Source organism: Cetorhinus maximus, chromosome 32, assembly GCF_964194155.1.
Source record: "Cetorhinus maximus chromosome 32, sCetMax3.hap1.1, whole genome shotgun sequence".
NCBI classification, from domain to species: domain Eukaryota; kingdom Metazoa; phylum Chordata; class Chondrichthyes; order Lamniformes; family Cetorhinidae; genus Cetorhinus; species Cetorhinus maximus.
This window is the reverse complement of record NC_135910.1, coordinates 9,638,891-9,653,267: the sequence shown is the minus strand read 5'-3', so window position 1 is coordinate 9,653,267 and position 14,377 is coordinate 9,638,891.

The following is a 14,377-nucleotide window of genomic DNA, read 5'->3' as shown; positions in this document are numbered from 1 at the left end:
GCTTCTGGAGTGTTGTGAGAGCTGCACTCATCCAGGCAAGTGGGGAGTATTCCATCACACTCCTGACTTATGTCTTGCAGATGGTGGACAGGCTTTGGCTTTGGTCAATGGTAACCCCCAGGGTGTTGATAGTGGGGGATTTAGCAATGGTAATGCCATTGAATGTCAAGGGTAGATAGTTGGATTCTCTCTTTTTGGATATGGTCATTGCCTGGCACTTGTGTGGCGCAAATGTTACTTTCCACTTATCAACGCAAGCCTGGATATTGTCCAGGTCTTGCTGCATATGGGCAGGTTAACAGGCTTGATACTGTAGCCCACTCGGGGATTTTATAAAGGGAGTTAAAATTTGCTCTGTAAATAATATCAACCCTCCCACCCCTCCAGGCGGTGAATCCTTTTTTAAATCAACCTAGAGTCTACTGAACAGTCTAACATACTCTGTAGTGTATGTACTGACACAGAACACTTGTCCTTCCCTGGTATGATTGCGTCCGCACACCGTGTAAGTGCTGGGTGGATAATGAAATCAATCCTCCCTCTTCTCCACTATCTGTTCAAGAGAAGCCATTGAGCAAAACATGGTTTGAAAGATAGGGCCGGGTTTTCATGGAATCTTCCCGACTCTGCAGGCCTTTAACAATGTAGGTGGGACCCTATCGTGGATATCCTACTGCCATTTCCAACAGATCCCATTTTTGCCGGTGGAGGATAAGGGATGGGGTGTGAATTGCATATGAGGGAAACCTAAACTCAGCAGAGCCACTTGGACTTAGTGCTGAATTCAGACCTCATTCTAGCTGTTTCAAGAGCCTTAACCCACAGCATATGGGTAACATGTGAGTAGAAATAATCACACTTGAAGGATGGAGAAGAGCAGATATATAACTGTCATGATCTGAAGTTTATTAAATCCCCTGCTCTTTAAACTATTGAAAAACTGACTACAACTGTCAGTGATAATTTAAAAAAGGCTTCTGCTTTGATTGACAGGCCAGCTGTCATAGCATCGTAGCAGTTTCAATAGAGTTCTTTGTTGACATTTCCCGAAGGGTTATTCATTATGAATGCTTGGGTGAGTTTCAAAAGCTGAAATTACCTCAACAAGGGGTTCTGATTTCACAGTTTGATTGACAACTTAAAAAAATTATTAAAGGATTAGGGGTATGAAGAGAAGTTTGTTTATTTTTATAAGAGACTCTTTCATGATTGGGAGTTCTTTTCACTATCAAATCTGTATAGTGAGAGCTGTATTAGAATTTTAGAGCATAAGGACATAAGAAATAGGAGCAGGAGTAGGCCATTTGTCCCCTCAAGCCTGCCCCACCATTCAATAAGATCATGGCTGATCTGCCCCAGGCCTCAACTCCTCTTTTGTACCAGCTCCTCATAGCCCTCAAATCCTCAATATTTCAAAAATCTATCTACCTCTTCTTTAAATACTTTCAGTGATCTAGCCTCCACAACTCTCTGGGGTAGAGAATTCCAGACATTCACTACCATCTGAGAGAAGAAATTCCTTCGCATCTCATTTTTAAATGAGTTCCCCCTTATTCCGTAACTATGTCCCCTAGTTTGAGATTCTCCCAATAGTGGAAACACCTTCTCAACATCTACCCTGTCAAGCCCCCTCAGAATCTTGTACGCTTCAATAAGATCACCCCTAATTCTTCTAAACTCCAATGAACGAAGGCCTAACCTGTTTAGCCATTCTTGAGAAGTCAACCCCTTCATCCCAGGAATCAGCCTAGTGAAACAAAAACAGAAACAGAAATACCTGGAAAAACTCAGCAGGTCTGGCAGCATCGGTGGAGCAGAGCACAGTTGACGTTTCAAGTCCTCATGACCCTTCAACAGAACTAAGTAAAAATAGGAAAGGGGTGAAATATAAGCTGGTTTAAGGCGGAGGGGGGGTGTGGAGTTGTTGGGAAAAGCAGCCAGTAATAAATGGAGATAACCAAAAGAAGTCACAGACAAAAGGACAAAGCGGTGTTGAAGGTGGTGATATTATCTAAAGGAATGTGCTACTTAAGAGTGGAAAGCAGGACAGATAAGGTACAGAGCCCTAGTGGGGGTGGAGGAATACTAAAAGTGCTAAAAGGATAGAGATAAACAATGGGTGGAAATACATTTAAAAATAATGGAAATAGGTGGGAAAAGAAAAATCTATATAAATTATTGGAAAAAACAAAAAGGAGGGGGAAGAAACAGAAAGGGGGTGGGGATGGAGGAGAGAGTTCAAGATCTAAAATTGTTGAACTCAATATTCAGTTCGGAAGGCTGTAAAGTGCCTAGTCGGAAGATGAGGTGCTGTTCCTCCAGTTTACGTTGAGCTTCACTGGAGCAATGCAGCAAGCCAAGGACAGACATGTGAGCATGACAGCAGGGTGGGGTGTTGAAATGGCAAGCGACAGGGAGGTCTGGGTAATGCTTGCGGACAAACCGAAGGTGTTCTGCAAAGCGGTCACCCAGTCTGCGTTTGGTCTCTCCAATGTAGAGGATACCACATTGGGAGCAACAAATGCAATAGACTAGGTTGAGGGAAGTGCAAGTGAAATGCTGCTTCACTTGAAAGGAGTGTTTGGGCCCTTGGATGGTGAGGAGAGAGGAAATGAAGGGGCAGGTACACCTTCGGTCTGTCTGCAAGCATTACCCAGACCTCCCTGTCGCTTGCCATTTTAACACCCCTCCCTGCTCTCTTGCCCATATGTACACAGTATTCCAGGTGTGACCTCACCAACACCCTGTACAGTTGTAACAAGGCTTCCCTATTTTTAAACTCCAATCCTCTAGCAATACAGACCAAAATTCCATTTGCCTTCTTAATTACTTGCTGCACCTGCATGCTAACTTTTTGTGTTTCATGCACAAGAACACCCATATCCCTCTGCGCTGCGCTTATTTTGGAGTCTCACTCCATTTAAATAATAGCCTGCCTTTTGATTCTTCCTACCAAAGTGCATGACCTTACACTTTCCTACATTAAACTCCATCTGCCAAGTTTCTGCCCACTCACTTTATCTTTTTCACTTCCACTTGGCTCCTGAGGTCTGTCCATGGTAAAAACTGGGTGAGTTGGCATGGAGTCATGGGGGTTGGGTGGGAGATATGAGTTGGCATTGAATTGGCAGGGGGTATGAGGGGCCATGGGGAGCGGGTGGGGGCCATGAGTTGGGATTGAGTTGTCAAGGAGGGTATGATGGGCCATGGAGTTGGATGGGGGTGGGGTTTGAGGGGGTGTGAGGGATGAGGGCTGAAGAGCCTAAAATCTTATAACACAACTGAGACCATGAATCACCTGAAGAATCAAGGCGGACTTTCTAATCAACCTGCCTTAGCACTCACCCGCCCCCGTGTCCTCCAAGCAACTGCTTCCGGGTTCAGTGGGCCCAACTTCACACCACCAGCCACCACCCCCTCCACCTGGAGCAAAGATCTCACAATTTGAGGCACCTTTTACCAAGGCGGGTTGGAAATTTCCCGACTTGACCTACCCACCTTGGTAGCCAAAATCCAGCCCATCATTTTCTGATCTGCCCTGCCCCGTCTAACATGTTTATGGAACAATATCACGGTTAATAGTTCCCCTTTTCTGAACCACTTCTTCTTTCAAAAAAAATACCCACCCACTCCTCTTCATAAACAAAGTGACCTTTGAGGCCCTGCACCAAGCAAACTGGGCAAGGTCCAGATCCGGGCCCAACTCTGTGCTCCAGTTGTCTCATTTCAGCGGTAAGCGGTGATGAATGACCCAAGTCGAGGGGGCGAGACGGAGGACTTACAGAAACAGTACATAGGATGATCCTTTCAGTTGAAACAATAAGCCAGTTCCTCATCTGCCCTCTCCGGTGGATGTAAAGGATCCCTTAGCACTATTTTGAAGAAAAGCACAGAGCCCCAGCGTCCTGGACCAATATTTATCGCTCGGTCAAAATCGCTAAAAACATAGATTATCACATTGTTGTTTATGGGATCTTGCTGTGTGTACATTGGCTGCCACATTATAGCAGTGTCTACACTTCAAAAAGTACTCCATTGGCTGTAAAGTGCTGTGGGACATCATGATGTCTCGACATCTCGACAGGAGCTTTGTAAATGCAAGTTTTTATTTCATAGGAACAGGAGTAGGTCATTCAGCCCCTCAAGTCTCTCTTGTCATTCAGTTAGACTCTGCTGATCACTATCTCATCATGATCTTGCAGTGAAGCATGTGTGGATGTTGGCTAAGGATGGGGAGTGCACTTAATTGTGATTCTTTTTTTCCCTCTTTATTCTTTCATGGCGTGTGGGCTTCACTGGCAAGGCCAACATTTTTTACCCACCCTTAATTGCCCTTGAACTGAGTGGCTTGCTAGGCCATTTCAGAGGGCAGTTAAGAGTCAACCACATTGCTGTGGATCTGGAGTCACACGTAGGGATGACTGATTTCCTTCCCTAAAGGGCACTGGTGAAGAAAATGGGTTTTTACAACAATACGTGTCATAGTCACCATTACTAGTTTTATATTCCAGATTTTTATTAATTGAACTTAAATGCCACCAGCTGCTGTGGTGGGATTTGAACCTGAGTTCCCAGAGCATTAACCTGGGCCTCTGGATTACTAGTCCAGTGACATTATCACTATACCACCATCTGCTCCCCACCTCCTTTCATGGTGAAATATCGCACTCACACTAACTGTGTTGGCATACATGTCAATAGTCACTTGAGGGAGATACAGGGAGATCGCTGGAATGCCTGGATCCGAAACCTTCATATAATACTGCACCTTCGGAGCGGAGGGATGAAAATTGGATGGAAAAGGCGTCCATGTTGAGGTAGAGGAGTAGCCTGCCCAGGGCCAAGGTTGCCAACTTGCCAGAGTTGCCCTGGAGTCTCCAGGGATTAAACTCTAATCTGCAGGATACTGCTATAAGTAACCCATGAGGAGTTTAAAAAGTTGTTAATTTTAAGTTTGGGTTGCTAAGGGGAGGTGACGATGTAGTGGTATTGTTGCTAGATGAGTAATCCAGCTACCCAGCATAACACCCTAGGGACCCAGGTTTGAATCCTGCCATGGTAGAAAATGTGGAATTAAAAGTTTAATGAAACAGTTGTCGATTGTTGTAAAAGCCCATCTGGTTCACTAATTCCCTTACCTGCTCTGTCTGGCCTACATGTGACTCCAGACCCACAGCAGTGTGGTTGAATCTTAAATGCCCTCTGGGCAAGGGCAATTAGGGATGGGCAATAAATGCAGGCCTAGCTAATGATGCCCACATCCCTGAACAAATTTAAAAAAGCTAGTCATAAAAATAGTAGAGATGGGAACACTGTTACCTGGAAAAAACAGGAATGAAGAATCTATTTGCTTTCCAATTGGTAAAAACAGCAGGGCATAGACTGGGGCGTTAGGGGTTGTAGGCAGGAGGTCATGTGATGATCCAGGAATATGTCCAACTACAGTGGCAAGCCTACCCAGAGCCCACATAAGACATGTGTATACCCTCCACAAACCTGAGACCATCCAAAACTCTGCTGCCTATGCCCTTGCTTGCACCAAGTCCTGTTCATCCATCACCCCTGTGCTCCCTGACCTATATTGGCTCCTGGTTGAGCACCATCTTGATTTTAAAATTCTCATCCCAGTTTCCAAATCCATCCATGGCCTCATCCCTCTCTATCTCTGTAATCTCCTCCAGCTATATCTGTGCTCCTCCAATTCTGGCCTCCTGAGCAACCCTGATTTGAATTGCTCCACTACTGGTGCCTGCGCACTCAGCGGCCTAGGCTGTAAATGCTGGAATTCCCTCCCTAACGCTCCTCCACCCCCACATTCCTCCTTTAAGATGCTCCTTCAAACCTCTCCCCCACCCCACCAATATCTCCTTATGTGGCTCGGTGTCAAATTTTGCTTTAAAACACTCCTGGAAAGTGCCTTTAGACGCCAAATAAATACAAGTTGTGCTCATCGACTGGGCACATTGAGTCACACAGCCAGTATGACTCATCACGTTATCACTGTGGTAACCATCATTAACGCAGTTTGCAGTTTAGGGAGTGAATTGTAACTGTGTGTTTACATTCTCCAGTGGCAGTTGAGGGCCTATATACCTGATCTTATGTCACACATAGAATGAGAGACAATGCATTCTCCTTGTTCTTGTCAGCTGGGGTGATCTGCAAGTGCAGCCTAGACAGGTTATTCTATCCTAACATTTAGGAACTTTGTGACACCCATTTACAAATTGTCAATCTTGCTACCAGTTCTTGGTCTTGCATTTATCTCCCACCTTTCGCAAACACGGAACATCACAAAGCACTTTACAGCTAGTGAGGTACTTTTAAATGTGGTCATTGTCATAACAGGAGTAAAGCAAATAAACAAAGGCAGCCATTAGCAATAAGAACCTAAGAAATAGGAGTCGGAGCAGGCCATTCGGCCCATTGAGCCTGCTCTGCCATTTGTTAATATCATGGTTGATTTGGCTGTGGCCTTAACTTCATTTTCCTGCCACCCCCCACCCCAATAATACTTGACTCCCCTATCGATTAAAAATCTGTCAAACTCAGCCTTCACTGCTCTCTGGAAGGCAAATGGAGTGTTGGTGTTCATTGCAAGGGGAATAAAGTATAAAAGTGGGGAAGTTTTGCTGCAGCTATACAAGGCCTTGGTGAGACCACATCTGAATACTGTGTACAGTCTGTCTCCTTATTTGGAAAAAAGATATAACTGCTTTAGAAGCTGTTCAAAGACGGTTTACTTGACTCAATCCTGGGATGAAGGGCTGAAACTCCAATGGGTATAGGCCCAGCCTGTTAAGGGTAAACTCCAATGGGTATTGGCCCAGCCTGTTCAACCTTTCTTCATAGGTTTATGGCTTTATGGGGGGGGGGGCAGCAGGGGGAGCAGATGGTGCGTTAGCGCTGGGTGGGCCGGCATTTCTTTTTTAAAATTTATTCTTTCATGGGATGTGGGTGTCGCTGGCAAGGCCAGCAATAGTTGCCCATCCCTAATTGCCCTTAAACTGAATGGCTTGCTAGGCCATTTCAGACGGCAGTATTAAGAGTCAACCACATTGCTGTGGGTCTGGAGTCACATGTAGGCCAGAGTGGGTAAGGACATTAGTGAGCCAGATGGGTTTTTACGACAATCGATGATAGTTTCATGGGCATGATCACTGAGACTAGCTTTATATTCTAGATTTTACTAACTGAATTCAAATTCCACCAACTGCCGTGGTAGGATTTGAACCCATGCCCGCAGATCTTTAGCCTGGGAGGGATATACTTGCATTGGAAACAGCTCAGCCAATAGTTCAGCACTCAACTTAGAAGGCACTCACCTTTACTCTTTAGCAAAAGAATAATATCTTCCCTCTTACACACTTCCATGTTCCTATGCTTGTTGTAAGAGCTCGCTGGGAGGCTGCCAGGGTTTATGACCAGATGCCTGTGGAGGTGGGAAGTAGACCTCAATTAGCCTCTTAATTGGCTTAATTGGCTGCCAGGTTTCCCATTTTTGGCAATATGGCATGGCAGTGGGAAGATATCAGGCTCCCCGACCACCACATCCCTCATCCCCATCGCCAATGGGCCAGGGAAATTCAGGCAATGGATTGTGTAATCTCTCTTTATAATTTAACCTTTAGAGTCCAGGTATTGTTCTATGTCCGCTGCACTCCCTCCAAGGTCAACATATCCTTTCCAAGATCTGGTGCCCAGAATTGCTCACAGTACACCAGGTGAGGTCTTTGTATATTTGAAGCATAATTTCTCCCCATCGTATTCCATTCCTTTGCATAAAAAAGCCAGCATTCCATTAGCATTTTTGTTTATTTTCTGCATCTATTCATGACATTCTAATGATCTATACACCTGTATCTGCAAGTAACTTTGGGTCTCCACTCTTTCTGGCTTTTCACCATTTAGAAAGTTCCCTGTACTATCCTTTTTAGTTCAAAGTGGATGACCTTCAATTTGCCTACATTGAAATTCACTGACACAGTTTTGATCATTCACTTAATCTATCAATATCTCTTTGTAATTTTCTAAAATGTATCCATCCAGATACAAACCATTCTTTAAAAAAATAGTATTAAGCTGAAAAAGAAAGCAGGTTATTTCTGTGTTGACTTTCTGACACCAAGGTCAGACCCAACCAGCAGAGCCGAAGTTACACTCAATTGATTTTGAAGAAGATCCTAATCTCAGGTTGTCCCAAAGGACTTTACAGCCTTATGTACTTTTCGAAGTCCCTCTTGTGATGTACGAAACATGGGACCCAATTTGTGCACTGCAAGGTCCCGCAAAAAAAACAATTTTTCAGGTTGGCGTGCGGGTGTGCGTCTGACCTGCTGAAGCGTAAAATAGCACCTGATGACATTGGGTGAGTGTCCCGCACTTGTGCAATATTTCGGTCGGCGGGCGCGCGCAAAAGTCGGAAGTGGCCCACCGACAATTAAGAGGGCAATTAAGCCCATTAAAGTTGCAATTTTCCCTGATTGTTCATGGTCTGCCCAACCTTACGGTTGGCAGGCAGGTGAATCGGCCAGGCGGCCTTTACATTTACATACCTCATCCAAGGGCAGGATGAAGTTTCCATTATTAAATTTTTAAAAAATCTATGGACAGAATTTGTATGATGTATAGGTTCGGGTGACTGTGATGCTTAGACGTTTTTGTTCTGATTTTAAAACCTTTACTCAATACTTTTGAAGCCTTCAGCTCCCTGAGGCAGCTCTCTGCCTTCAGGGAGCTTTCATTCCACACTCGCCCGCGCTTATGTCAGGGCCCGCCCTCCTCTCGACCCCAACCCCGGCAACGCTGAGCATTTCAGCTCACGTTTCACACTGGCTGACCCGTTAATTGGCCAGCCAGTGTGAAATCGTGGCCGGGGGCCCATCGTGGTCAGTGGTCCATTCCCCGGCTGCTCCCGGGCCTGCTGATCACGGACCTAAAAATCTTGCCCAATGAGACTGTTATGGACAAAAAGGGGATTAATTTAAACAGCCCTGTATTCTTCTCTCAGGTGTTTTTGATTTCTGATCTCCCCCCTTAATAAGTGGTGGCGTGTTTTCCCCAACCCTTCAGTTTGGAGTGATCCAATCTTCTATTAATAACTACACAGCAAACTCACGATTTAATGGTTTCACATGAGTCCAGATTCCAGAATCAAAAGGTCCAGTGGCATATTCCTTCAGAGGTGATCAAGCTGAAACTTTTTCAGGGTGAGCCGTCTTTCCAGGAGCGAAAATTTCCATGTTGGGAGAAGGTACGTAGGGATGAATTAGTCTTGAAGGCACAGATACAGAAGTTCCAATGTTCTAGTAGTTCACAGTGTAGATTAGGGGCAAGCAATTCACCTGGACAGAGCTCTTTCTGCTGCTACCTGTTAGATGATAAACTAATAGATGGTAGACTGCTTGGGTTTAGTTCCACATGGCAAATTTACAGGTTCTAGCAGCTTGGGGGTGGGGGAGTGGGTCATGTGACATACTTCCCACTTCTTCCTTTGGGTGTTGGACAAAGGATGTATTTTCCCAGTTTCATACCCTTATGCCCTCACCTCAATGAATTTCGGGCTCGGCACGATGCTGGACTCTTCTTCCTGCAAGCATGACCCAGACCTCCCTGTCGCTTGCCATTTCAACACTCCCCCCCTGCTCTCATGCCCACATGTCTGTCCTTGGCCTGCTGCAATGTTCCAGTGAAGCTCAACGCAAACTGGAGGAACAGCACCTCATCTTCCGACTAGGCACTTTACAGCCTTCCGGTCTTAATATTGAGTTCAACAATTTCAAATTATGAACTCTCTCCTCCATCCCCACCCCCTTTCCGATCCCCCTTTTTCCAATAATTTATAAGTTAAAAAAATATTTTTTTTTCTTTTCCCACCTATTTTAAAATTTATTTCATTCTATTGTTTTATCTCCACCTTTTAGCCCATTTCGATCCCTTCCCCCCACCCCACCCCCACTAGGGCCATCTGCCACTAGCTTGTCCTGCTTGCTACCCTTAATGTCCCCATTAGCACATTCCTTAGATAATATCACCACCGTCAACACCCCTTTGTCCTTTTGTCTATGACATCTTTGGCAATCTCTTCTTTGCCTCCACCTATCACTGGCCCTCTATCCAGTTCTACCTGTCCCACCCCCATCTACCAGCTTATATTTCACCTCATTTCTCTATTTCCATTGTTCTGTTGAAGAGTCATACGGACTCGAAACGTCAACTGTGCTCCTCTCCACAGATGCTGTCAGACCTGCTGAGTTTTTCCAGCTATTTTTGTTTTTGTTATGTATTTTCCCAGGTCTGGATATGTTTCCTTCCTGTCTTCTGGCCGGGACAACATAAACAACCAGACGATAATTTCCTTCAGTGATAGTGGTTAAGGGCTAAATATTGTCCAGGACACCAAGAGGAAGCCCTCCCCTTACTCTTCATTTAATGGATCGTTAATATCCACTTGAGAGGACAACAGAGCCTGGATTAAAGATCTTATCCAAAAGACAGCACCCCTCTTAGTGCAGTGCTCCCTCAGTACTGCACTGGAGTGTCAGCTGGTATTATTTGCTCTTTAGTGGCGTGTATCCACAACTTTCTGATTCCCAGCCGACAGTGCTACTGCTAGGCCAAAGATGACATATTAAGATGTAAGAGTCGGAGTTTTAATTTTACCAGCTATTCAACTGGTAAACCAACCATTACCAACAGTCAGTCACACATCCACAAGGTCTGACTGAAAGTTCTTGAATGGCAAAGAATCTTCCAATGAACAAAGGCCTCAAGACTTTCTATAAACACATGAACTGCCTTTATACTCGTGCTAATTCTGGGAGAATTGTCCAAATGATGCCCCAGTGCTTACACTACTAAACCTGGACTCCTTGTCCTGGCTACTCGAATCTGGCTCATAGATTAAGGAGTGTAAGTGCGGATAGAGGAGGTGATCTCCTGGAATCTATTTCTAGCACAGCAACTATAAAGATTTCTTACTGTAGCTGAAACCAGTCTCTGGTTATCCAGTGGAGACTGTCACAAAAGGAATGGTCCCAGCCTTCCATTAAGGACCGCTGCCATCACAATGGGAGAATCCCTGCTCTGAATTCAGCAGGGAATTTCCTTAGAAACAGAACACAGCAAGCCAGTATAAACAGATACACTATAGGAAGGATGTGAACGCATTGGAGAGAGTGCAGAAGAGGGGTTTGCGAGAATGGTTCCAGGGATGAGACACTTCAGCGATGAGGAAAGATTGGAGAAGTTGGGACTGTTTTCCTTAGAGAGGAGAAGGCTGAGAGGAGACTTGATAGAAGTTTTCAAAATCACGAGGGGTCTGGACAGAGTAGATAGGGAGGAACTGTTCCTGCTCGTAAATGGATCGAGAACCAGAGGGCACAGTTTTAAAGTGTTTTGCAAAAGAAGCAAATGCAAGGCAAGAAAAACTTTTTCACCCAGCGAGTAGTTAGGGTCTGGAATGCACTGCCTGGAACTGTGGTGGAGGCTGGTTCAATTGAGGCATTCAAGAGGACATTAGATGATTATCTAAATAGAAACAACGTGCAGGGTTATGGGGAAAAGGCAGGAGAATGGCACTAAGTTAAAATGCTCAGAAAGCTGGTGCAGACATGAAGGGCCGAATGGCCTCCTTCTATATCGTAACAATCCTGTGATTCTGTGAACAGTATAAAATTCATCACATTTCTACTTCTCTTTAGCTCTGGAGAAGAGTCAGAGCAGCAAACCAGGCCATCAGGAAGAACTTCTCTGCCCTTCTCTGTCCAGGAACATGGCATCTTTTATGTGCCCTGAGAGGGCAAATGGAGCAGCAGAACAACGTTTTATCTGAAAGGCAATGGTGGAGCCCTCCCTCAGTGCTACCTTTGATCTAAGGCTGACACTTGTCTTAACATGTACCAATGAGGAATTAGCCTGTAATTGACACCTTTACAGCAATTAGATCTTGTGGCCTTAAAGGAATGGAAGGGGGAATACAGAGCGCACCTTGAGCAGATGGGTGGGGGATGAATAGAGCCAATGGATGGATCTTGAAGGTGTTCATTGAGGGATCAATGTCGGCTAGGGCCTCAGGAGATTGCCCTGTTTTTCTTCCAGTAAAATCTTGAGATACTTCTACCAACATAATATATGAGGATTACCCTACTGTCTTACCAAAATCACTCACCCCTCCATTGTGTCAACATGAAGACTCACTTTGTGAAAGATCCTTTTCTTGATGCAATTAAATGATGGCCTAATCTGTAGGCCTCAGAAGCCCCCAGCTCTGTTCCCTCAAATGAGTTGTTTGCTTTCTTTTAAAATGTGTCCATTTTCTGGGGGAAAGAAAGATAGTTTCTCAAGTCTTTCTTTCTGTGCATCTTGTTTTGACAAGGCTTCTCAGCCTCTTCCTGCAGCAAAGGTAGAGTTCAGTCCTGTTAACATTACACCAAAGAGTAAGCAACTAAATTATTCATGGGGAAGGATGCTTTGGTTATCTCTAATGGACATTAGTGTTTTATTGGCTAGAGGTGACCTTGAAGTATCAGGTGTAGAGGTCAAAAACTTAAAGGAGACTGTTTACTAATAGTTGTTTTGCTCTCTAAAACTATTCTTTCAACAGTGTCAACTGTAGCTTAGTGAGTTGCACTCTCACTCTAAGTCAGAAAGGTTAAGGGGTCAAGCCCCATTCCAGAGACTTGAGCACAAAATCCAGGCTGATGTTCCCAGTGCAGTACTGAGGGAGTGCTGCACTGTCAGAGATGGCATCCTTTTGGATAAGATGCTAAACCGAGTTCGACAGACAAGTGCAGAGGAGTTCTCCCTGGTGCTGTGGGTAATATTCATCCCCAAACAACAGATTACCTACTCGTTATCTTGTGTTTTTTGTAGAACCTTGCTATGTGCAAATTGAGCAAGGGTTTGGCGAGGGGAATTTATGGCTTTAGCACTCATGCATGAGCAGGGGAGACTTCCTTCTAGATATATTCAAGGCTGAGATAGACAGATAATCAGGAAGGGAATCAAGAGTTATGGGGAAAGTGGAGTTGAGGATTATCAGATCAGCCATGATCTCATTGAATGGCGGAGCAGACTCAGTGGGCTGAATGACCTACTTCTGCTCCTATGTCTTATGGTCTTATGATGATCTGACCTGTTTTTCAACAGTATTGATTTGGGTCAGGTGCTTTTCAGTTTCTGCAGTGTTCTGTTTCCAAGGGATTTTCCTGATGACCTCAGAACAGGGGCTTTCCCACTTATCATTTTAAGAATCCTTACTAGCAGCTGGGGCCATTCACCTCCTGACAGTCAGTCTCCACTATCTAACCAGGGATTCAATTCAGCTACAGTGGGGGCAGACTTTACAACAACAACTTGCATTTATATAGAACAAAACAAAAACAGAATTACCTGGAAAAACTCAGCAAGTCTGGCAGCATCGGCAGAGAAGAAATCAGTCAACGTTTCGAGCCTCCATGGCCCTTCGGCAGAACGCCTTTTTGGCATAGTGAAACGTCCCAAGGTGCCTCACAGGCTGAAGCATTTGCGACCATCCTCAGCCAGAAGTGCTGAGAGGATGATTCATCTTGGCCTCCTCCTGAGGTCCCCAGCATCACAGATGCCAGTCTTCAGCCAACTGGATTCACTCCACGTGATATCAAGAAACAGCTGGAGGCACTTGATGCTGCAAAGGCTATGGGGCCTGAGAGCATGCCAGCAGTAGTACTGAAGACTTGTGCTCCAGAACTAACTGCACTCCTAGCCAAGCTGTTCCAGTACAGCCACAAAACTGGCATCTACCCAACAATGTGGAAAATTGCCCAGGTATGTGTTCTCACCATAAAAAGCAGGACAAATTCAGTCTGGCCAATTATCGCCCTACCAGTCTATTCTCAACAAAGTCATCAACAAAGTGATGGAAAGTGTTGTCAACAGTACTATCAAGCAACACTTAACGCAGTGAAAACCTGCTCACCGATGCTCAGTTTGGTTTCCGCCAGGCCATTTAGCTCCTGACTTCATTACAACCTTGTTCCAAACATAGACAAAAGAGCTGAACTAAAGGGGTGAGGTGTGGACTACCCTTGACATCAAAGCAGCACTTGAACAAGTGTGTCATCAAGGAGGCCTAGAAAAATTGAAGTCAATGGGAATTAGGGGAAAATGCTGCACTGGTTGACATCATACCTAGCACAAAGGGAAAATGGTTGTGGTTTTTGGAGGTCAATCATCTCAGTCCCAGGACATCACTGCAGGAGTTCCTCAAGGTAGTGTCCTCAGCCCAACCATCTTCAGCTGCTTCATCAATGACCTTCCCTCCATCATAAGGTCAGAAGTGGGGGTGTTCGCTGATGGTTTCAGTGTTCGGAACCATTCGCAAATCTTCAGATAGTAA